Here is a 26987-nt window from a genome sequence, read left to right as displayed (position 1 = left end):
CAAAGACTTTCATTATTTTCATTCATGATATTTAACAGATCGAAACAAAATTAGGAAAAGCGGAACAAAGTATTTGAGAAAGTGACATTTTCCAAGAATGTGCATGTATAAGTGAAACACAAAATAGCAAAGACATTTAAAATCTACCACAAATTGCAAGAAACATGGAAACACTTATTTTTAAATGGGAAAAACGTGCACAACCTTCAACATGTGTTACTGAATCCAATGCTTCAAATTTAAGAGGAAAATTTTTGATAGTAATACATTATTTGTATTCTTATTCAGCTCCTAAAGAACAAAAGCCAGTTAACCTTGGTTTTTATTAAGTAATGAAAAAGAAAAAGCAAAGAAAATGGAAACTTAACCATATTAAAAGCTAAATTTGTGATTAGCCTCGTTAATAATAACTCTGTATTCTGCATTTTTTTTTTTTTGAGAGCTCTGAATAAATACCGGTTAAAGAAAAACCCTTCCAACGTTCCCACAACTTGAAAAAGTTATTATTGAGGCTTCCATACAGAAAAGTATCCAGGCGAAATCTGTCCTAATATGCAGGAAGGGGTAAGCAAAGTCTCCACACAAAAACAGGAGGTAATGTTACAATTGGGGTTGGAATCAGATGTTCTTCTTCATTAGGGATCTAACATACTTACTGCATAAGAGGCAGCCAAAGATATAACACATTATTTTGAAAAACAAAAATGTAGGATTTATTATGTGCCATTAACTGCAAAAATTAGACAGACATACTCTCTCTTCGCCTTCAAGGAGCTTTCAAAACAATTAACTGATTTTTGTTTTAAGAGATAGAAAATTATGGTATAATACCAGGAAATATGTTTCATATTCTACAATGATAAATAAGTTCAACAGAAATTTAAATTATGGAAGAGATATTTCAGGGAACAGAAATGGTCCACCAGTTTATTACACATATAGATATTACACATATAGATATATGTGTAATACAGACATATATATTATTTATTTATGTGGTAGTATTTTCTATTATGCCTACACAATCTTCTTCCACTAAAATCCATGTGTAAATACAGCAATGATTACTTTTAAATATTACCTAGAAAATACTTTCAAGCACGTGAATGTACAGAAGACAGCAGACTATAGGATAGATCCGATCCCTATTGCTACTTTTGTATATTAAGTTTTATTGAAACACAGCAATAACCATTCATTTCTTTATTGTCTATGGCTGAGTAGCTTCCACGGAGACCACATAATCCATCAAACCTAACTTATTTCCAGTGTTGCAGAAAAACGCTTGCTGACCTCTAACCTCTAGCTTTTAATTTCAAGTGAATGTGGGATGCTTTCTTGTATCTTTCTCGGGGTTCTTATACTATTTGCTGTAGTTATTGTGAGAGAATACAAGACCAGCCTGGTTTTCTCCCTGTTATTAAAATTCCTAAAATTCATAAAATTTTACAATATAACTTGGAATGGGCCATTCCAAGACAATTATACCTGACATAAACTTGTTCTATATTTCCTCCACCCCATTACTTTGTTCGCTTTTTGGGGAACTATGCATATGTCGTGATACTCTTCCCATTTTGTTCCAAGTTCTGTCAATTCCCCCTCCATGCCTTCCAATTCCATTGTCAATTCTGTGATATATATTTTTTCCTCTATAATACTTCTTCCTGTAAGTTGCATCTATCCTAGTATCTCACCATGTCTTTGCCTCAAAGACAAGTCTCACTTCATCGTCCTGGATAGAATGCTATGTTATCGTAACTCACAGCAACCTCAAATTCCTTGGCTAAAGCAATCCTCCTGCCTCAGCCTCCTGAGTAGTTGGTACTACAGGCACCTGCCACAACACCCAGCTATTTTTAAATACAGGGTCTTGCACTTGCTCAGACTGGTCTTGAAATCCTGAGCTCAAGCAATTGACCTGCCTAATCCTCCAAGAATGCTAGGATTACAGGCCTGAGCCACCATGCCCAGCCTAACCTGAGTTCTTGTATTTCTGTTTTGTGGCCATCCTTCATAGAGAAAATAATCTTTAAAATTTCAAAATTTAATTTAAAACAAAATTTTTTTAAGTATTATAAAATACTAGTTCATAATTTTGCTACTGCTCCCCAGCAATATTATTCTTCCCTGAGTTAGAGTTTCCATTTCATCTAAATTATCAAATCTAGGCAGTGCCTATGGCTCAAGGAGTAGGGTGCCAGCCCCATATACCAGGGGTGGCGGGTTCAAGCCCGGCCCCAGTGAAAACTGCAAAAAAAAAAAGAATTATCAAATTCATCGACATACAGTGTATATAATTATTACCTTATTATATTTTATTTATTATAGACCTGTAGTGATGTGCCCTTCTTTCATTTCTAATATTGGTAATTATGTCTTCTGTTTTTCTTTTTGGGGGGTGGGGGAAGACAGAGTCTCACTTTGTCCCCATTGGTAGAGTGCTGTGGCATCACAGCTCACAACAACCTCAAACTCTTGGGCTCAAGCAATTCTCTTGCCTCAGCCTTCCAAGTAACTGGGACTACAGGTACCTGCCACAATGACTGGTTATTTTTAGAAATGACTTCTCACTCTGGCTTAGGCTGGTTTAGAACCTGTGAGCTCAGGCAGTTCAACCACCTCAGCCTCCCAGGGTGCTAGGATTACAGGCATGAGCCACCATCTTCTGTTTCTCTTGATCAATCTCATTAAAGAGTTAGCAATTTTATCAATATTTCAAAAATAACAGTTTGCAGCTTAATTAAAAGAATCAGAAGAAATTCTAAATAAATTGGATTAAAGATCCAGTGAAGTAGGAGGAATAGTAATATGGATATGAAAGGGCTTAAGGGTGGGTTGTGAATGTTTGGAACAGCTAGTTTGCTATATTCTTTTACATCCATTTATTGAATACCCACCTACTAATAATGAGTTCTACCATTTAAAACAAAATAATTCCACTATTCTAATGTTTCCCCAAAAAGTAAAATTTCTACTAGACATAAATAAGGTAAAATGTTATCATTTGACAATACTGTAAAATATTCCAAGTCTCCAAAATATTATCAAGTCCCAGTTCTCAATATAATAAAGTACAAATGAGTCAACCTTTCAAGTATTAATATTATCTCTCCTTAATTGAAATCCAGGATCTGCCTCTACCTAATAGAAAAATCCAGGGTACTCTAGGAGGCCAAGACAGGTAGATTGCTTAAGCTCAGGAGTTCAAAACCACGCTGAGCAAGAATGAGATCTTCTACTAAAAATAGAAAAAAACTAGCCAAGGGTTGTGGCATGCACCTGTAGGACCAGCTACTTAAGACCCAACAATCCCATATATCACTGGGCAAGAGACACAAATAGAACCTCCTCTAAAAAAGACATGAATGTGGGCAGCACCTGTGGCTCAGTCGGTAAGGTGCCAGCCCCATATACCGAAGGTGGCGGGTTCAAACCCGGCCCCGGCCGAACTGCAACGAAAACATAGCCGGGTGTTGTGGCCAGCGCCTGTAGTCCCAGCTGCTCGGGAGGCTGAGGCAAGAGAATTGCTTAGGCCCAGGAGTTGGAGGTTGCTGTGAGCTGTGTGATGCCATGGCACTCTACTGAGGGCCATAAAGTGAAACTCTGCCTCTACAAAAAAAAAGACAGATGAATGGCTAACAAACATGAAAAAATGCTCACCGTCCCTAATCATCAGAGAAATGCAAATCAAAACTACCCTGAGATATCACCTAACCCTAGTGAGAATGCCTCATATCAAAAAGTCTCAAAGCTGCAGGTGCTGGTATAGATATGGAGAGAAAGGAACACTTTTACACTAGTCTAGACTGCAGACTAATACAACCTTTTTGGAGGGAAGTATGGAGAATCCTCAAAGAACTCAAATTAGACCTCCCATTTGATCCTGCAATCCCAGTACTAGGCATCTACTCAGAAGAAAAAAAAAATCCTTTTATCATAAGGACATTTGCACTAGACTGTTTATTGCAGCTCAATTTACAATCACCAAAATGTGGAAACAATCTAAATGCCCACCAATCCCAGAATGGATTAACAAACTGTGGTATATGTATACCATGGAATATTCAGCCACTAAAATGGAGAAGCAAGAATCCAATGTATTCAATTCTAACACGAAGGTAGTAGATGAGCTAATATAAGGGGAGGGGAGGAGTGTAGGGGAATGAGCAAGTGGGGAGAGGGGAAGAAAGAAGAGAATGGGGGGTCACATTGTATGGCACAACTCTTGGGGGCAGGACACAACTATAAGAGGGACTTCACCTAACAAATGCAGTCAGTGTAACCTAATTCTTTGTACCATCAATGAATCCCAAACAAGAAAAAGAAAAATGTATCCCTACCCGAGGAGGTCCTTTAAACAAAAAAAAAGAAAAAGAATTAGCACATTTTAGAAACCTCTCAACTGGTTTTAATTAATCTACTGAGGGACAAGTGAAATATATCCTTATTACCTTCTATATAATCTGATATAACATGTGGTAGTATATTACCACATATAGGTTAATAAAACTAAAATTCGAACACATAGTTAACATTTTACTTTTCATGTGTACCTCAAAGTTCATGATTCCATCTAAAAGTACTATATGACAGGCTGGGTCCAGTGGCTCATGCCTATAATCCTAGCACTCTAAGAGGCCCAGGCGAGTGGATACCTTGAGCTCAGGAGTTCGAGACCAGCCTGAGCAAGAGTGAAACCCCATCTCTACTAAAAATAGAAAAATTAGCTGGCTGTTCTGGCGGGCTCCTATAGTCCAGCTACTCAGGAGGCTGACCCAATAGGATCACTTGAGCCCAGGAGTTTGAGGTTGCTGTGAGCTACGATACCACAGCACTCTACCCAGAAATAGAGAGTGAGACTCTATCTCAAAAAATAAAAAAAATTTGGCTTGGCACCCGTAGCACAACACCAGCCACATGCACCGAGGGTGGTGGGTTCAAACTTGGCCTGTGCCAGCTAAAAAACAATGACAACTACAATAGAAAAAAAAATAGCCGGGCATTGTGGCAGGCACCTATAGTCCCAGCTACTTGGGAGCCTAAGGCAAGAGAATTGCTTAAGCCCAAGAGTTTGAGGTTGCTGTGAGCTGTGACAGCACAGTACTCTAGTGAGGGTGACACAGTGAGACTCTGTCTCAAAAATAAATAGACAAATAAATATATATAACAATAATCTTAAAAAGTACTATATGACAACTCAAAATTTAATACACATGAGATATCTGTAAATAACATTAATGAATATTAATGAAAAATTCTAGCATTTCCAAGGGTAATGACAATAGAGTTCACACCAAACAATAAGTTTCTTTTAACAAAATAACCGTCCATTAATCCTTCGTGGATGTTTTCCTTGTTTTTTGAACTATTTAGAGATATTAAAACATCAATAATGAAGAAATTCAAACAAAGGAACTAAACAAATTTAGTTAATGCCATCTGTAGCCTTCTCAGACATATGCATAAGTCCTTTCATTAAGAACTACTGTATAAGCTTCCAGGGGTCAGAGACTAAGTCATGTTCTCTCTTTTATGTTGAGCATAGAAGTACTTATTAAGAGAATTAAGAATTAAGAAAAAAATTAAAAGAATCCATGTTAACTACTTGTTAAAAGATTTAACTATTCCACGTGATACTATTACCATGGGTACATGTCATTTACACATTTATCAAACCGACAGAATGAGTGAGCCATGAGTGAGCCTTAATGTGAACTATAGACTTTGGGTCATGATGATGTATCAATATAAGTCCATCAACTATAACAAATGTACCAACCTAGTAAGGGATGTGGATAATGGCAGGAGGTATATGAGTAATCTCTATACCTTCCGCTCAATTTTACTGTAAAACTGCTGTAAAAAATGTAATCTATTTTAAAATCTATTAAAAAGATTTTAGTTTTTTGAGACAGTCTCACTCTGTCACCCATTTTTGAGATGCCAGTCTCACTCTGGCATAAGCATAGCTCACAGCAACCTAAAACTCCTGGACTTAAGCAATCCTCTTGCCTCAGCCTCCCAAGTAGCAGGGACTACGAGCGTGCACCACAACACTCAGCTAGTTTTTCTATATTTATTCTCACTCTTGCTCAGGCTGGTCTAGAACTCCTGAGTTCAGGCAATCTACAGGCCTCCACCTCTCAAAGTGCTAGGATTAGGGGCATGAGCCACCACGCCTGGCATATTAAAAAGATTAGTGAATAAAGTACACATTAATTTAAAAGAGATACTTAGAAAATTCCATTTCTGAAACAAACATCCTAAAGTGTTTGACATTCATACTTTATTAATAAGTCTTATGTCTGTTGAAGTTATATAATCAATGAACTTTCTTTTTAAGCAAAAATTCTATTTTTAAGAAAAAAGTATGATTTCTCATTTTCTATTCTTGGCATAAATTTTTATTCTTTTCAGTGGAACCAAAACTTCTTGAACCCCTTTCACTGTCATCCAAAACTTGAACTTCTATTTCTAGATAAAAAATATGTTCAGAGGGGTGGCATCTGTGGCTCAGCAGGTAGGGTGCCAGCCCCATATACCGAGGGTGGCGAGTTCAAACTCAGCCCTGGCCAGCTAAAACAGCAGTGGCAGCTGCAACAAAAAATAGCCAGGCATTGTGGCAGGCGCCTGTAGTCCCAGCTACTCAGGAGGCTGAAGCAAGAGAATCGCTTAAGCCCAAGATTTGGAGGTTGCTGTGAGCTGTGATGCCAGAGCACTCTACTGAGGGCGACGAAATGAGACTCTGTCTCAAATATATGTATATATGTTCATGAAAGAGCGGTGCAATTGATCACCTTTTTTAACGTTGAACTTTTCTTTGCCAAAATTAAATAGTACAATGACAACATTTCTCCTGTAATCTTCTATGATACCAGCTCCTATATCTATGAAGTATTCTGCAGCCAACCTAGACATGGAGCTGCTCTCCGATAACACCCAGAAGGAAGAGCTCTCTGAACGTCTGTCTTCATAATACCTTTCTCCATAGGCGGAATTGTATAATTATAGGCATTGTGCGATCACACCCTGTAGCCCGTGCAAACCCAGGGGTTGAGGCTGTGGCGTGCTCCATAAGCCAGGCAAACTGGAGCTATGTGCTGCCCTCCTCTGCGTGTAGGGCCTGCTTGCTAGGGTAAACCACGGTGCCTCTTCTGAGCAGGGCAAGGGAGATCAAGGAGATGGATGGAAAGGGAGATGAGAGATAATCTCTGTACTTTCAACAAGAGAATAAATTTTGCATTTTATAAATACCAGCCATTGTTATAAAAGCTTTACATGTATAACTCCACAAAGGGGGTAAAATTTTATAGAAAAAAGCTTTTCTTTAAACATTTATTCATTCTTTAAATTAAAAAAGGAACACTGTCACTTTTAATATGCGCAATATAATATCAAGGGAAAGTTTCTAACAGCAAATATTTTAATTGCTGAATATGTCATATTTAAGGCTGATATTCATTTACTAGTTGATTATGAAAGCCATTTATGGACATAGAAGAGAACTAAAAGAAGACTGAAGCTATACCCTTGACTTCATTAGCATCAAGTTTCCAAATAAACAAAGAGAAAACTAAGAAATATGCCTCTGGTATTCATGCAGTAGATATAATCAGCCAAAATTATAGTACAACTGTTATAATGTTCGAAAATAGTAATTCAGATTACTAAAAATCTTACTTTGTAAATCATTAAGTAAAAAAATTGATTTTCAGTTGATAACAGAACATTAATAAGCATCTATTTTTAATTTGGACAATATATGAACTTAGTGAGCAAGTCTGTTAGAAAGTTCAGTTGCACATTCCTATTTTATCACTTCCTTCTGACAGATATCAAATAAGGGAAACTACTAGGAGAAGGATACCAAAAAGTAGAGGCAAAACAGACCAGCTAAAAATTACACATTAAGAGCTGGGTACAGTGGCTCACACCTGTAATCCCAGCACTGTGGAAGGCCAAGGCAGGAGGATCACTTGAGGTCAGGAGTAGGAGACTAAGACCCTGTGTCTACAAAGAGTAAAAAAGTTAAAAATTTAGCTGGGCGTGCTGGCACATCCCTGTAGTTCCAGCTACTTGGTTGGCTAAGCTGAGAGGATTGCTTGAGCCCAGGAGTCAGGACACCACTACAAATTCCTGGGGCTCAAAAAAAAAAAAAAAAGTAAGCATTAAAATTGTACTTAATGATTACAAAATACATCATAAAGTAAGTTCCCTAAAAAATCATGTACATTTTATTTTTAGTTCTGATATTATAAACAACTTTTGAAAACTAAAAGAATATACCAAGGAAAGTTAGTTGCAGCAGAAACACTAATGCCAATAAAACAAAGCAAAAAGTTGTCTGGATTAATTTTCCTGAAAGTAAAATAATTTTAAATGATAAATGTTATGATAAAAGAAATACAGAATCAAAAAAAAATAAAAAATAAAAAAAAGAAATACAGAATCATTTTGTATATCATATGTATGTGTACGTATATGTGTGTAAAAAATCACAGTTAACTAAAAAGTGTGAGATACTTGAAATGAACACACTAATGTCTTGCTCAACTTAAAAAAAAGATGTAAATTACACCACCTTCTGCTAGGCAAGCATAGAATACTGCGGAAGAACTGCTTTTATTACTCGAATATCACTTTAAACTTTACAAGCTATATGTATTGTGTTTGAGCATACATATGAAACCAAGAGAAACCATGTTAAATAAATATTTCTTTTTTTTTAAATAAATATTTCTAAAGAAACCAAAAGTTCACTGCAGCAATTGAGACAAGAAGTAACAGATTATACTTAAAATCTACTTCTCAAAATCAATGAATAACCTGTTGGAATAGGATAAGAGATGTCAGAGAAGCATATGTAAACTGTATTACTCGTGGATCACTTCCCTTCTCAATACTTGAGATGATAATGATCTAAGCTTTCAGGTATTCTTTAATTGACAACGAAATATCCTGTTTTACATTTATACTTCTAATTTGACATATTATCAAAGTATAGCAAAATCTCTATCCTTACACTATAAAGCATGTTTGTACAAAAACTGGGATGAATAATTATATTCCTTTTGCCTAAATATATTCACACTGCACATATCTGTGATAAAGTCACATCAGGATAATTTCTCTTTCCTGTGGTATCGAAATCGGAAAAATAGCAGATGGGACAGTGAATACTTTTCATGATAATATGCAAAGTTACTTTATAGTGAAGTGTAAATTAAATTATACTAAATACCTAAAGATACAAATATGGCTTAAAAAATAAGTACTTCTGAAGTTTTTACAGTATAATTACCATAAAAGATTAGTACTTGAGGTGAAGTGAAAAGGAGTCAAATGACAAAGCCATATGGTGTGAAATAAATATTAGGATACATTACATCTAATGTGAAAAACTATAATTTTGAAATATCACATGAAAATAATGCATGAAGTGAAAATATATATTTGCTTTACCACAGATTAAAAGTTTGTATAAACACACAGGGTGGCCATGAATTTCATGTGCCATTGAAAAACATTAAAATAATTTGTAACATAATTGTGAAACTTGGTAATTCAAAGAAATAGCCCTCATTCACAACTAACAAAACTAGTATGTGCATGGTCACATAAGCAATACATAAGTATCCAAATCGCAAAATTTTGTTGGAGCAATTTGTAACCACAGCGTGATGTGAATTACTGACACAACCCTTGAAAGAAATTTAAGATTTCAATATTAAGAATAAAAATTCTCTTTATTACCAAGGACCAAGAAAACTCATAGCATTTAAAAATTATCATTGTTTCTATTGGACACCTAAATAAAAGACTTACAAAATGAATTTCTACCCATATGAAATCATGATTTTATTTGTACTACAAAACAGTGTTTTTCAAGAATTATCTAAGTGGTATTTCAAGGAATAGAGCTAGAGATAAAAGTTAGCACAGGAATATACGGCATAAGGATAGACTACTTAAAATCCGGTTTCTCTTACAACATATAAAATGAGTAGTTTTGGTGCTCATCCTGTATGCTTTTAAAAGCACAGGTTGAAAATCAGGTGGCTTTTAGAGAATACTTTTTATTTCAAAAATGTGTACAAGAGGCCAAAAATTTTATGTCACATAAATGGAATGATGTAAAGTTTCAGAGAGATTAGAGGGAGATATTACTTAGGTTCTAGTCCCAGTTGGAGGGAAAGCTAAAAATGGAAACTGGAAATTCTCACATTTATTTAAGAAATAAATGTTAAGAAATTTAATATTTATTCAGTTTGATACTACAAAAGTTGTTAGAATTCATTTTAAAAAGCACATGTCAAGATCTAGATTCCTAAACATGTGTAGAATGTTTTTTCTCAATTATGGAAAATAACTTCTTTACATTTGTAACCCAAATTTTAAAGTGAAGGAGAAACTTTAAGAAAGAAAAAAATCTTCCTTGGGCAAGACTCAGTTCACTGGATCTATGTCACATTGATTTATAACAGTTATTTCTTAGGGGGGGAAAGCATACACAGATGCAAACAATTACTCTCTTTTTGTAGGCAACAAGTGAGGTGGGTGGTAACTGAGAAATTTTTTTTAAATCCTGTCACAATATTCTGCTTTTTCTTAAGAAACCCTCCTCACACAACAAACGTTTGCCACATCAGAGAATTTCCAGGGCCTGAAGCACCACTTTGATTCCAGACCGCTGCAGGCATTAGCAGGAGGTAATTAGGGTAAAAAGTTCAGCCATAGTTCCAGGTCTAGAGTCCTGCCAGAAATAAATTTCCTCTCCATTCACTGGTTTCTACTGTACCCTTCCTAACAATCATATTGAAAACACATTTATCTTTGTAGAGTTTGTTCCTCTTCTAATTAACTTTATGGCATTTACAGTGTTTAATAATTTAAAGCGGCACCAATCACAGCAGCTTTATCCTTAATAGTGGAGTATTATCATCTTTCCTCTATTGCTGATTCGTTTGACAAATGACTCACAGAAGTATGCACTACAGCTGTTTCCATCACGTTCTCTGGTCATCGTAGACATACATTTTATTTCCTTGAGAAAAGGTACACTGACAAAACTGGCAAAGAGATGAATTTAGAACATGTTCTTTCGAATTTTTCAAAAAAGTGAACAAGATTAACCAGAAAGTTAACATTTAAAATATAATAGGAAACGATGTTACATACGAAGGATTACATCTAAATAAATGATAAAATCTCAATATACCACACGTTTGAATGTTTATAAGTTTAATAAAACTCAAAAGGGGCACTCAAAATATGTCCCTGGTTCGGCATCACTTACCTCCACAAGCTCATTCACCCAGACTCACAGAGGGAGGCTCTCATGGCTATGCCAATTATCTCATAATTTATAACTGTTCTAACTTTCTTTGTATGTTGTGTTTGAAAACAAGGATGTTAATAAAATTATGTGAATGTAAAGCAAAACCACTGGTTAGAACAATTGCTTTCTAACAAAGGATAGAATCAGGCCTTTGTGGTGGCTCACCTCTGTGAGCCTGTAATCCTAGCACTCTGGGAAGCCAAGCCTGAGCAAGAACAAGACCCCATCTCTATAATAAAACAACAGAAAAATTAGCTGGGCATGGTGGCACACCCTTGTAGCCCCCAGCTACTCGGGAGGCTAGCCCAGGAGTTCAAGGCTGCAATAAGCTATGATCTCACCACTGCACTTATTCTCATTGTTTTTCTCCCTCTGTCTCAGCTGGCATCAGTGCACAGCTTTCCAAGGAAATTACTTCAAAGGTAATCACAGTGATATTCAGCAAAAGGTACGTAGCACTTTTTCTCGGATGAGTTCGTGAACTTAATTAATTGTATGACCTTGTACATACACATATACTTAGTGCCCAATCATTGGAACATACAGTACTAGGAAGAAAAATTAAGAAACAAACATATTTAAAATTACTACAGGGCGGCGCCTGTGGCTCAGTGAGTAGGGAGCCAGCCCCATATACCGAGGGTGGCGGGTTCAAACTCGGCCCTGGCCAAACTGCAACAAAAAATAGCCAGGCATCCTGGCAGGCGCCTGTAGTCCCAAGCTACTTGGGAGGCTGAGGCAAGAGAATCGCCTAAGCCCAAGAGCAAGAGGTTACTGTGAGCTGTGATGCCACGGCATTCTACCAAGAGCGACAAAGTGAGACTCTGTCTCTACAAAAACATAAAAAATAAAATTAAAATTACTACAAATGAAGAAAAAGCACACCTAGGAGTGCAAATCCCAATTTATTAGCAACCTCATAGGGTCATAGGACTCGTGGCATCATCATCATAAGAAATAATGCACATTTAATAAGTTGTTCTAATTCTTTTTTTTTTTTTTCTTCTGAGACAGAGCCTCAAGCTGTCACCCTGGGTAGAGTGCCATGGCATCACAGCTCACAGCAACCTCAAACTCCTGGGCTTAAGTGATTTCTTGCCTCCCAAGTAGCTGGGACTATAGGTGCCCACCACAATGCCAAGCTATTTTTTGGTTGGAGTTGTCATTGTTGTTTAGCAGGCCCAGTCCGAGTTCAAACTCACCAGCCCCGACATGTGTGGCTGGTGCCCTACCCACTGAGATACAGGCACTGCCCAAATTGTTCTAATTCTACGATGATTTCATATACGGACAATAAACAAAGATTCATGGAATAAAAAAAAAAATCCTGGAAATATCTAACAAAGTATAACTTATGACCTACCAAATCCATTCCTAGCTATATATACCAAACAGACACCTACACCAAAAACGTAAAGGAATGTTCACATCAGTGTTAGTCACAGAAATTCCAAAATGACAAATATCCAAAAGTCCATCAAGAACAAATACCACCATCCTGTCCAGCATTATCTAACTACCTTCTCTACTATTTCTTACATATTGTTTATCATCATACTATATACTTATTACTTTATTGTTTCTCTCTCCTTCCTAGAATGTCAGCTCTACAAATACATACATTTTTGTCTTCCTAGATCAGGGTTTCTCAACCTTGACCCTGTCAACATTATGGGTTAGATAATTCTTTGCTACTAAGGGCTGATATGCACAGTATGGGATGTTTAACAGATTCCTTGACTCTATTCACTAGATGTCAATAGTACCTTCCACTCCATGATGTGACAACCAAAAAAAGTCCCCACTGTCAAGTATTCCCTGGGGATCAAAATTATCCCTCCCCTTCTATCCCTCAGTTAAAAACAATGTCTTGAATTTTTACTGTAAGGGTAGCTGATACATAATAGGTTCCCATAAATGTGTCCTAAAGAAATATAAAGAAGCCTTTTCTTAGAATAAGTAAGAAAAATTAAATAAAGCAGTACTCTGAGATTTCTACCTAAATGGCAAGACAGGTGAGCTACAGAAAACATTTCGAAATCATATGCATAATGTACAATTAAACCAGTAGTAGATAAGGATTCCAAACATCTCACTGAGGCTATATTATGATTTACAGAGCAAATTACATTGATACAGTTTTTATTATAACAGATTTAAAATTTAGTTAAGAAAATTACCTTTTTCAAATTCCAATGCTTTGATAATCGAGTTTTAAATTACTGAGATTTAGCAAGGTTTTATTCTTGCTACATACCATATAGCTACATCAACTAAAGATCTTTTAAAAATTGCTGAAAATACTCAATTTGGAAACCTTCATGGGTCTCCATAATTAATTGTTTAATTTACCTCAATTGTGTCTTTAACATGACAACACAAAGGTGATCTCTCTTCAAGCTTAGTCACGGTACATATGCCCTGTTCCACCAGAAGCGTCCCTGTATGGAATTCCACAAAGTCACAATCTAAGCAGATGTTCTTTCTCCTTTGGTTTTCCTTTAATTTGCAAATCTTGTAATCTAAGCCTGAAGTTGACTGAACCAACATTTAAACCAGTTTAGCAGTATCAGCCAAGAACTCAATCTGTTTTCTATTTATATGTCAAGACTGCATCCTTTTTGGTGGCTGAACAAACTGTTGTTTTGAAATGATTACACAGAATAACTGCAAGCCCTTTAGTAGTTTTATGCATTGGTTCTAGATGGAAAGCTTCGCTTTTAAAAGTTCTTTAAGTGGCAGAGCAAAAGAAAAAACTTCCAGCTCAAGAGTAACACCTTTACATTTTTAACTGTATACTAACGTCACCTTAAACTATATGACAACAAAGTATCTCCCCAAAAAGCTTATCATGAACTAAAGATGGCGCTGCTTTTCTTTTCTTTTCTTTTTTTTTTTTTGATGGCGCTGCTTTTCAAGGAGATTTATTATATAGAAACATGCTTCTTCTACTGAGGGAGGGGCAAGAAGGATGTACTACAAAGAGGCATGACAAAACTATTGTGGGTGATGGATATGCTTATCATCTTGATTGGAAAGATGGTTTCATGGGTATACACAGATGTCAAAAATTTTTTTTTTTTTTGTAGAGACAGAGTCTCGCTGTACCGCCCTCGGGTAGAGTGCCATGGCGTCACACGGCTCACAGCAACCTCTAACTAACTCTTGGGCTTACGCGATTCTCTTGCCTCAGCCTCCCGAGCAGCTGGGACTACAGGCGCCCACCACAACGCCCAGCTATTTTTTGGTTGCAGTTTGGCCGGGGCTGGGTTTGAACCCGCCACCCTTGGCATATGGGGCCGGCGCCTTACCCACTGAGCCACAGGCGCCTCCCACAGATGTCAAAATTTATCAAACTATATACGTTAAATGTGTGCAGTTTATCATGTTTCAATTATACCTCATAAAGATATACATATACACAAACACATATATATAGTTTATATATGAGAGCTTCTTTAGGGAATATAAACAAATTACCATTTTTCAATAAAGTAAAGACCCCTAGATATAATACTGGGTTAGGTCAGTAAGACTGACAAACCTGCACCCGGAACACCACATCTGGAGGGCACAACTGTACTTCTCAAATAGTCAGACAGCCAAAGCTCACCCCCTAAAATTATATAAACACACATGAAAAGAAATACCTTAAGAATACTATCTTACTACCCTTCGTATCTTTCCAACTCAAATAAGATGAGGTGCACTTAGGATGTACCAGTTGTTATAAGCACTCAAAACACTGCCTCATTTAATCATCCTCACAAGAACCAACAAAGCAGTTATACATAAGCCCCACTTACGAATAAGGAAACTGAGCCTAAAACCTGCTGAATACTTCAGCTCATGCAGCTGGTAATTCATATCTAGTTCCACATGATTCTAAAACTGCTGTCCTTTCCATCATTCTATACTTCCGTCAATGGATTCAGGAGTATCAATAAATACTCTGGAGTACCAACCTTAGGTTACACCTATATATGTGAAGAAAACTAAAGACATCAAAACCTGATACATTAAACAAAAATGCCACTACAGGTATAGTTCCTACTCAGTTAACCTTGCAAAAGCTGCCACTAAAGGGTCAACATCATCATGCCAAGAGTAGTTTTGCAGGTCCGTTTCTTCAAATACACATTACAGACTATTATCCTCTGGTGATCTTTATGTCACAGTTCTAGGAACTCCTGCTACATTTCCAGGCTGACAGGTCAGGAGAGAGGAGAGAAGAGAAAAGCATTAGAGGTAGCTATTAGAAGATATACCTCTTTGCAACATTGCTACATGAAATATACACTACAGTAAAACTGCTCGAGAGATGATCCCATTTTAATAAATGTATGGCCAAGTTTTGTTCTTTTTTTTTTTTTTTTGAGACAGAGTCTCACCATGCCAACCTCAGTAGAGTGCCTTGGGGTCACAGCTCACAGCAACCTCAAACTCTTGGTCTTAAGCAATTCTCTTGCCTCAGCTTCCCAAGTAGCTGGGACTACAGGTGCCTGCCACAATGTCTGGCTTGTTGTTGTTGCTGTTGTTGTTGTTGTTGTTGTTGCAGTTGACATTGTTTAGCTGGCCCAACCTGGGTTCGAACCTGACACCCTCAGTGTATGTGGCTGGCGCCGCAACCACTGTGCTGCGGGTGCTGAGCCCCAAATTTTGTTCTTAACAAGTTTAGAAGCAGATTGTATAGAAGCAAACCTTCACAAATCCTTTTATCTTTTTTTTACCTTACCAGCTGCTATGGTCTGAATGTGTCCCTCAAAATCTATGTGCTGAAATTTAGTCACCAACATGACAGCATTAAGCAGGAGGGGCCTTTAGGAGATGATTACATCACAAGGGTGAGGCTTTCCCCACCTCAAGAATGAAATCAGCAAACTTATAAAAGAGGTTGACGGGCATACGCTAGGCCTCTTTGCCCTTCTATCATCTGAAGACGTGGGAGTCTAGCCACCATCTTAGAAGCAGAGACTGGGCCTTCACCACAGTAAACCTACCATACCAGTCCCTTGATCATAAAACTTCCCAGCCTCCACATCTCCAAGAAATAAATTTCTGTTACTTATGAAGTACCCAGTTTGTGGTATTTTGTTATTTCAAGAGGAACAGACTAAGACACCAGCATTCTCTGACACAAAATCTTACAAAGCTGAATGTTAAATCCTGAGATTTGGTGATGGTACACAATGGCCTATCTGAAGCTTTAAATTCTTCCTATTGATTATATTTTTAAAATGTTTATTAGTGGAAAATGTATATGGTGGGATAATATGCATAAAGTAGCATCAATATTCATTGCTGAAGAAAACCACACCGTTACATAGTAAGAGGGAAAAGCAAACAAAGTGCATGTCACTAAAAAACAACCTACATACTCTCACAAATGTGTTTGTGCATGTGTATATGAACAATTAACTCCAAATATCTTCCAGATAACAATACAGGATATCACAGAAGTCACCCCTAAAGGAGCCATACACAGGGAAAATGAGAAATTGTAGTTAAATATATCTTTATTTATAAAATGTTCATTACAAAATTTTACAAAGGGATGGCCAACACATAGAGAATATTTTGTAGATATTGAACCACAACATAATTAAAAGAGAAATAAACCAACTTTAAATAGTATTACGTAGGGAGATTATAAACATTCAAAATTGGTCAAGATACCTCCTGAGCTGGCAAGAGAGTGAGGATTGCTTGTAAAACAGAACTGAATGGGTCCTACCGGTGTCAGAGAATAGAAAAATATCACCCAGATTTATTCCAGAGGCAGAAAGTCTCACCCCATACAGAGAAATGCTGGTCACAGCCTTGAGATCTGTTAAATCAAAGCCTAGGCTACTAGGGTATATAAAGGAAGGGGATGAGAACTTGTGCTTGACCAAATACCAGTCAAAGGGAAAGAATCAGAGAGGAAGCACTTCAGAAATGGAGTCTGCCCCTTGGGTGTTTAGTGGTAAAGGAAAGAAAGAAGCAGTGACTGGGCCTTCACTGCTTATTAGAAAATCAGAGGGAGACTAAAAGTCACTGTGTCTGGAACCATTTATTAAAGAAAGTCTATGCTTGGCTATACCTACAGAATAAGGCACATTCCTACTATGAAACCAAGTACCCACACCTCTCTAACTACAACCTCCAACCTCTCTAAAGTTAAGAATGTCCCAGAAAAATCATGCTGAACTCATCATGACCAAACACAACATAATAACATTTATACAAAGCTATCAAAAGAAAAAAACAGAATTAATTTTATCATAATAAAAATATCCCCCCTCAATATCACAAACAGAAAACTAAAACACAATAGCGAAACAATTACATATACATACAACTGTATGTATGTATATAATGGGAGTCTCTGGACAAGACTTTTGATTTTTGAGACAGAACCTCACTTTGTTGCCCTTGGTAGAGTGCCATGGCATCATAGCTCACAGCAACCTCAAACTCCTGGGCTCAAGCAATTCTCTTGCCTTACCCTCCTGAATAGCTGGGACTACCAGTGCCCGCCACAACACCCAGCTATTTTTTCAGAGATGGGGTCTCATTCTTGCTCAGGCTAGTCTCAAACCCATGAGCTCAAGCAATCCACCTGCCTTAGCCTCCCAGAGTGCTAGGATTATAGGTGTGAGCCACTGCACCCAACCCTTGACTTTAACATTTTCCATAGCAACTCCAATCTTCCTTGAAAAGGCATTATAAATTTATAAAAATGAAAAATCATACCATCAAATGAAAATCTTCTTGAGTTTGTGGAAGAATAATTTAATAGGCAGTATTAGATGGGAATACAAACAACTAATAAAATCTAAACTACCAGGCGGTGCCTGTGGCTCAGTGAGTAGGGCGCCGGCCTCATATGCCGAGGGTGGTGGGTTCAAACCCAGCCCTGGCCAAACTGCAACAAAAAAATAGCTGGGCGTTGTGGCGGGCGCCTGTAGTCCCAGCTGCTCGGGAGGCTGAGGCAAGAGAATCGCGTAAGCCCAAGAGTTAGAGGTTGCTGTGAGCTGTGTGACACCACGGCACTCTACCCGAGGGCAGTACAGTGAGACTCTGTCTCTACCAAAAAAAAAAAAAATCTAAACTACCTGGCACTCAATAAAACATTTGCCAGGAAGAGATAGCAAGCAGCACATCCCATACCTCTTCAAATGAGGAGGGATATCCTAAGATTTTGTACCCCACTAGATTTGAAAACATCTACACCCAGTTTCAGTACCAATGATTCCTCAGATTAAGAGATTTTCTCAATCATCAAAAAGTGAAATTAACATTTAAATAAAGGACTAGTATGACTATACCAAGTATAGCAAGCTTGTTAAAATTCACTTTGTCAAAAAAAAAATATTTTCAAGGGTCTACTCAATAGATGGCACTAATAAGAATAAAATGGACAAGACGAATTCAACATTCTCAAGATACATGTGAGTTAGAGAACATCTCCATGTAACCATTGCATGAATATATGTGTCTTTTGCTTTCTCCACCTCCATTTGATGCAGTCACTATTGTTTTTCTGTTTTGTTTTGTTTTTTTAAGAGATGGGGTCTTGGCTCAGCACCTGTAGCTCGGAGGCTAGGGCACCAGCCATGTACACTGGACGTGGCAGGTTTGAATCCAGCCTGAGCCTGCCAAACAACAAAGACGACTACAACCAGAAAGTAGCCAGGTGTTGTAGCCGGAGCCTGTAGTCCCAGCTACTTGGGATGCTTAGGCAAGAGAATCACATAAGCCCAAGAGTTTGAGTTTGCTGTGAGCTGTAATGCCAGACACTCGACCCAGGGCAATAGCTTGAGACTCTGTCTCAAAAAAAAAAAAAAAAGAGAGAGAGAGAGATGGGATCTTACTATGTTGCCAAATACCTAGACTTAAGTGATCTTTCTACCTCAGCCTCCCAAGCTGCTAGGATTACAGATGTCTAACACTGTACCCAGCTTTGATGTAATCACTATTCTGATGTATAACCCTGTACCCAGCTTTGATGTAATCACTATTCTGATGTATAACCCTGTACCCAGCTTTGATGTAATCACTATTCTGATGTATAACACTGTACCCAGCTTTGATGTAATCACTATTCTATGTGCCGTCTTTATTGCTCTTCTATTCTTTCCATTACTTCAGGTCTTTCCAATGGTCCCTCTTATCCCCTACATTTATGCCAACAAACTTGAGTCTCATTAATTTAAACTACTTTAGATACACTCATATCCTTTGTTTTACTTCTTCAAGTGCCTCCTACTTTTTGTTACTTTATTTAAAAAATGAGGGGAGGGGGGAGATTCAATGGAAGGAAGGTAAACAGTGGGACCATTCCTATGGTTCATATTGCAAGGCTACATGTCAAATCTATTAAGTATAGAGTATAAATGTCTTAACATAATAATTAAGTAAATGAGGTGAAGGCTATACTAACTAGTTTGATGTAAGCATTCCTAATTGTATATAAAATCAGCACATTATACCCCATAAAGGCATCAATGTATAAATGATCTATATGTTTATGACTTAATTTTAAAAAAATGGAAGCAGGGGAGAGAATCTGCCCATTCCTGAAATTACCTTGTATTGGATATAAATTGGAATTTATAAAATAAAAATGTTTCTTAAATTACCTACCTCAATTTTTCAATATCCCTGTATTTCTTAGATTACCACTATCACATAAAGGAGATCCCCTTTACTTTATTAAACAATGTGCTTAAATAAAAAAATAAAATAAAATTGGGACAGCGCCTGTGGCTCAAAGGAGTAGGGCACTGGCCCCATATGCTGGAGGTGGTGGGTTCAAACTCAGCCCTGGCCAAAAACTGCAAAAAAAAAATAAAATAAAATAAATCAGGAAAATCCTTTTCAACTCTGAAAAATTCTGGTATTGGGGCTATGCACCCAGTGTAGTATGCACCACACTCATTAAAACAACAAGACTAAAACAACAGCAACAAAAGTATATTCCACTATGCATAAATAATTCAGCAAAATATGGGCCTAACAAAAACACTCCTAAGAAGCTCCTGCTTAAATACAACTGTGTATAAGTACAATTTACATTATGTGGATATTTTTAAAAATAACTAATGGGGATGTCAAATACCATGGGCTTTCATTAAAAAGGAAACATGGGGCGCGGCTCCTGTGGCTCAAGGAGTAGGGCGCCAATCCCATATGCTGGAGGTGGCGGGTTCAAACCTAGCCCCGGCCAAAAAATAAAAAATAAAAATAAAAAGGAAACAGTTTTTTTTAAAAAAAAAGAAGTAACAAATATGTACATACCAATATCTTTAAACTGAAAGAGATTTTGAAATATCCTATCCAAGCCCATCCTTATATATGAAAGCAATTAAACACCAGAGCAAGTATTAAAAAACTGCTTAATTATTCCTAACCCCTAACCACCATCTTTTCTTTTAGAAATTTTTATTGCCTCTGAAAATAACTGAATATATGCTCAGAAAACAAAAAAGTAAAAGTAAATACATAAACCTGAAAGTCAGAGCACCTTAATAACATAGGCATGTCCCATCTACACACTCGCAAGGTCTATATGTACAGAGGAATGCTCTATCAGGTCAAGGTCTGGTTTCATGACTAAACTTCTGTTAGCTTCAGTTATCTCAAGGATAAAATAAGAATAACACAATCTCTTCTATAGGTTCCTTGTCAGATTAAATAAGATTACGTAATAGAAAAAAATTAACCAACCTGATAGATAGAAGGCTTTCAACAAAACTTAACTCTTCCCTCTATCCCCTGGTGCTATCTTAACCTCGCCAACAAACATGTGCCTCATACAAAATTAGGTTGTAACTTTTCTTAACCCCAAGGACCTGGGAAACAGACTGTAGAAGAATTCATTCATAGCTAGATTTCTCTGTTTTTATATTGAGTGAAGGGGTCTAGAATAAACCACAATGGCAGAAAAAGTATATTTTGAGCTGCCAGCACCTGAGTTCCTGACATCCTTGATTTATCTAAAAGGAAAAGCCTTCCAAAAGAAATCAATTGTCATAAATCCCTTTTTCCAGGGCCATACCCAAGCAGACATAGTCACTATCATATCTTCATCTGTTCTCCTAAGGACCCAACATCTTTCCAAAATGTCATTTGTAACATTAAAAAAAAAAAGTCATGTTTTTCTGTTAAATGTTTTTCTCCCACTCTACCTCTAAGAAGTCATGTTCTCCCAGATGTGCTTGCTGCCCCTCCTCATCTCCATCTCCTATTGAGACGGCATGTAATCCATCTTATGTCACATTTCTTTGCAAATTGCTATGTATACATATGTAATTAAATCTGATTTTTTTATTTATTATTATTATTTTTTTTTTTTGCAGTTTTTGGCTGAAGCCAGGTTTGAACCCGCCACCTCTGATATATGGGGCCCGCGCTCTACTCTGTTGAGCCTCAGGTGCCACCCTAAATCTGATTTTTTTTTTTTGAGACAGAGCCTCAAGCTGTGGCCCTGGGTAGAGAGTGCCATGGCCTCACAGCTCACAGCAACCTCCAACTCTTGGGCTTAAGCAATTCTCTTGCCTCGGCCTGCCAAGTAGCTAGGACTACAAGCCCGGCTATTTTTTGGTTGCAGTTGTCATTGTTGTTTAGCAGGCCCCGGCTGGATTCGATGCCACCAGCTCTGGTATATGTGGCTAGCGCCTTAGCAGCTTGAGCTACAGGAGCCGAGCCTAAATCTGATTTTTTAATCCTCTTCCTAATGTGTCTTTTGTACGTTTAATTTGCAGAGCTCCCTAACCAAAGAATTTAAGAAGGAAAGAAAAGGTTTTTCCTCCCCAACACTAGTTACTAAAGAGTCTAATCTTTTCAACATTACTCTGCTCATCTACTATAAACATTTAGACAAAAACTTAAAAGTATACACACATAAACACAAATCACTGTCTCTAATTAGAAAGAAAATTCGCTTTACCAACTGCAATTTAACACTTACAAGAAAAAAATCCCATATAAATGGGCATATGAATAAACATTTTAACAAAGACACAGATACACAACAGTTTAGTTTATTGTAATCAGATCAGCAAATGAATAAAGGAAAAGGAAATGCTTATTTCCAGCAGGCCTCTTGCATTAATTAGAAAGGTAAAACAAAAGAGAGAAAAGGTGAGCACATAGACAAGAAGAGAGACTGGAATCTCAAAATACATTCCTATACAGTTCATGAAAGATTTGTGAACTTAATTCAAAAGTTTCCTTACATTTATTTATCAATAATCATTCTTAAACAGCCCAGTAAATGATAGAGACATAACAGTCTCTTCCGAGGAAAATTTCCCCTACTATGAAATAAATTAATTTTAAGGAGTAAAGACAGAAGGAGGGAAGAAGGGAAAATCTCTGTAAGTCAAGAAAAACTTGCTAACTTAATCAGAATGATCTTCATTATGCCTATGATAATTTTTTTTTTTCCCCCCTGGGAGACAGAGTCTCATGTTCTTGCTTTGGGTAGAGTTCCGTGGTGTCATCATAGCTCACAGCAACCTAAAACTCTTGGGCTCAAGCAACCCTCTTGCCTCAGCCTCCTGAGAAGCCAGAACTACAGGCGCCTGCCACACATCTGGCTAGTTTTTCTATTTTTAGTAGAGACAGGATCTCACTCTTGCTCAGGCTGTCTTGAACTCCTGAGCTCAAGCAATCCACCCACCTGCGCATCCCAGAGTGCTAGGATAACAGGTGTGAGCCACCACACCCAGCCTTAATAATTAATTTTATGTGTCAGCTAGAAAAAAGGATCCAGGTATTTACTTAAACATCATTCTGTGAAGGTATATTCTTAGAGAAGACTAAAATTTCAATTAATAGGCTTTGAGTAAAACAGATTCTTCTTCAGAATGTGAATGGGCCTCATCTAACTAGTTAAAATCCTTAATAGAAAAAAAGACCAACCGCTTCAGAGGAAGAGGAAATTCTCCCTTCAGTCTGAACTGCAACTCTTCCCTGGGTCTCCAGCCTGCCATTCTACCCTGCAGATTTTGAAGTTGCCAATTTACACACACACACACACACACACACACACACACGCACGTTCTATCTCTCTGGAAGACCCTAAGTAATGTAATCCCCTAACCATTAAATTGATCCTTCAGTAAATGATTTCATCACCAAGTAAAACCAAACTACCCTTTCCTCTTTAACTAAATTAAGGTAAAGAAATGCTATAAAAACAAATCTTCTACAGTTAACAAGATTAAAAAGGAAAGAAGAATCTTAAAATTGCAAAACAAGAGAACTATATAGATAGATGTGTTCCACAAACACACCTTTTTGTGGGGTTTTCACATGTCTGCATAAGCCTGGTGTTGTGTTCCTCTAGTGAATTTACTATTTAACTTTTTAGATCTTTTCAAGTATAGAATTTCCATTTGGTTTTTATTAGTTTCTAGCTCCTTAAAGAGATCCTGTATTTGTTCAGCTATTGTTGTCATCCTTTCCTTTAATTCTTTAAACATATTCCATTGAGTTCTTAGAACATATTTATAATATTGGTTTTAAAATTCTTGTCTGCAACATTTAACACCCGGGTATAATCAGATATGATTTTTTTATAAGTCATAATGCATTTATGCGGTATAATGTGTTAATTTGGAATGCTTAGATCAAACTGGTTAGCATAACCTTTACCTCACTTATTTGTTGTGTTAAGACATTTTATATTCTACTCTTAATTGTTTTGACATGGGCTTGACACCCGTAGTTCAATAAGTAGGGCACCAGCCACCGAGGCTGGTGGTTTGGAGCCTGGCCTGGGCCAGCTAAACAACAATGACAACTGCAACCAAAAAATAACCAAGTGTTATGGCAGGCACTTGTAGTCCCAGCTACTTGGGAGGCTGGGGCTAAAGAATCGCTAAAGTCCAAGAGTTTGAGGTTGCTGTGAGCTGTGATGTCACATCACTCTATGGAGAACAACATAGTGAGATTGTCTCAAAAAAAAAGTAGGTTTGGCTTGTACCCCTGCAGTGTGCACCTTAGGTGAAATCCCACCAAATGCCCTCCCTCCTCCCAGTCTCTCCCATCCCCTCCCCTCCCCCTCCTCTTCCCTCCTTCTTTCTGGACTATAGTTGTGTTTTATCATTCCTATGAATGTATAAGTGATTATATATTGATTTCATAATAGTATTGAGTACACTGGATACTTTTTCTTCCATTCTTGAGATACTTTACTCAGAAGAATATGTTCCAGCTCCATCCAGGTAAACGTAAAAGATATAAAATCTTCATCTTTTATGGCTGCATAGTATTCCATGGTATACATATACCACAATTTGTTAATCCATTCATGGGTCGATAGGCACTTGGGCTGCTTCCATGACTTGGCAATTATGAACTGAGATGCAATGAACATTCTGGTGCAAATGTCTTTGTTGTAAAATGATTTTTGATCTTCTGGTATATACCTAGTCAGATATGATTTCTATTTCCTACTTTTTGTTCAGTATGCCACACTTTCTTATTTCCTGGTATGTGTCATAATTTTATATTTGTAAATAGACACTTTATATGAATAACTCTGGATCCTATGAAATCTGTCTTCTTCATAATATTAGTTATTCACATCCATGCTTAGTTTTATTATTTCCTTTATTCTTGCTTTATTTTAGAGCCTAACTTTTAGGTTATTGCCCCTCTTAGTAGTCTAAGCCTAAGAGTCTAAGCCTCTTAGTAGTCAGCCAGTGATTCAACAAAGGATTTGCTCAAATATTCTAAGTCAGCTGTTCTCAACCTGTGGGTCCCAACCCACAGGAACTGTATTAAAGGGTCGCGGCATTAGGAAGGTTGAGAACCGCTGTTCTAAGTCAAAAAAGTTGTACTTTGCCAAAGGATCTGTACATCATCCGGGATCTTTCTTTTCCCTGGATGCTTTTGTGGTTCCTGTGCGTATGCACAAAACCTCAGTTAATCATTATCTTAGGCCACGAGTGCCCAAACTGTGGTCTGCAAGCAGATGATTTGAGGACTGTTTTACTTATCTGTGGTGTTGGATATTGCAAAAAGTATTCACAGACCTTTTTTTTATGCTCATCAGCTGTTGTTAGTGGTTTTGTATTTAACGTGTGGCCCAAGGCAACTCTTATTTCCTCCATGTACACAGCAGGAAAGAAAGAAGGTTGGGCACCCCTGACTTAGGCTGAAGGAGCTACTGGTCCTTGAAATTCACATGCCACCTAGATAGTAACTTTCACAGATAATGCTACTAGGCATGTACAACACCAAGCACAGTAGGTAAGGCACTACTATTTTTCACAACCTTCCTCCCCCGGAAGATCCTCTACACCAAAGAAGCCTGGAAGAGGAAAAGAGTAAAATGGCATGGGAGAGCTCTAGGCATGCATGCCACGGATTCCCACAGTTGTTGCGCAAAGTTGAACAGTTTCTCAAGTATAAATACTTTTCAGATAGTTGCATGCCTTTGGGTGAATATTTTCACCTGACTTGCAGATGGACTTAGCAATAAGTTGCAACAAACTGCCCTCACTCTTTTTTCATTTTTTTCCTTTTTTTAGATAGCGTCTTTCTCTGTCATCCAGGCTGGAGTGCAATGGTGATCATGGCTTACTGCAGCCTTGAACTCCTGGGCTCAAGCAATTCACCCACCTCAGCCCTTCAAGTAACTAGGATTACAGACACATGCCACTGTTGGGAAACCAGCCCCGACACGCTGTGAGTCCACTTCCTTGTAGCCTGGCAGTGTGAGTGACCGACATAGGATTTTTGGGAAAATTATAGAGAATTAATAGACAAAAGTAAAGAGATAGTTTTAAGAGCAGTGGGGATTTGTAAGGCGGCACACCCTTCTTCTTGAGGCTTCCAGTATGCCTCCTTGAGTATCAGGCTCACTTGAGTATCAGGCTCACTCGGTATTTATTTCATACATCAGTGTTACAATCATAAATCTTAAGAAGGCAAGGCAAACAATCCTGTCATGGTTCTTGCTGAGCTTGCATTTCTATTAACTAGGCTAATTCTACAACTAATTGCATTAATTGTATGGATTGACTTGCTACTTTTTATTGGGTTTTTTGTTTGTTTTTTTTCTTTTCAAGACAGAACCTCAAGCTATCACCCTGGGTAGAGTGCTGTGACATCACAGCTCACAGCAACCTCAAACTCCTGGACTTAAGCGATTCTCTTGCCTCAGCCTCCCAAGTAGCTGGGACTACAGGCGCCCACCACAACAGCCTGGCTATTTTTTGGTTGTAGTTGTCATTGTTTGGCAGGCTCAGACTGGATTCAAACCCACCAGCTCTGATGTATACGGCTGGCACTTTAGCTGCTGGAGCTACAGGCGCCACCCTACTTTTTATTGCTTTAAGGTATTTATGATCTTAATATAAACACAGAATCTTGACATGGTAGACAATTAGGAGCTGACTCAAGGAAAAAACCCTAGCTGACCCTCAGTCACACATCACAGATGTGATGTTTTAATATTCTGACAGCCTTGTGTCTAGACAAATAGACACAAACTAAGGTGACAGAAGAAAAGAGATATTTCATCTCATCTGATCTGGAGCAAATTTTTCTGTATAGAACAAGGTTTAAGGATTCCACATTCTTTTCTCCCAAAAAGCACTCTCCTCGGCCTCTAAGCCTGCAGTTTGCAGCTGCGAAAAAAAGGGGA

General features: G+C 37.6%; 1 protein-coding gene and 1 pseudogene across 9 annotated transcripts in view; both read right to left on the bottom strand.

Annotated features, from left to right (window-relative positions):
• BCAS3 (BCAS3 microtubule associated cell migration factor) overlaps window positions 1–26987 on the bottom strand; it is a 657493-nt gene that overhangs the window by 513288 nt on the left and 117218 nt on the right. The gene's annotated exons all lie outside the window — the stretch shown is intronic.
• The window catches only part of LOC128570167 (deoxyuridine 5'-triphosphate nucleotidohydrolase-like), a 41682-nt pseudogene that overhangs the window by 13673 nt on the left and 1022 nt on the right, over window positions 1–26987 (bottom strand).

This window comes from Nycticebus coucang, chromosome 18, assembly GCF_027406575.1.
Source record: "Nycticebus coucang isolate mNycCou1 chromosome 18, mNycCou1.pri, whole genome shotgun sequence".
NCBI classification, from domain to species: domain Eukaryota; kingdom Metazoa; phylum Chordata; class Mammalia; order Primates; family Lorisidae; genus Nycticebus; species Nycticebus coucang.
This window is presented reverse-complemented; position numbering and strand designations above follow the sequence as displayed.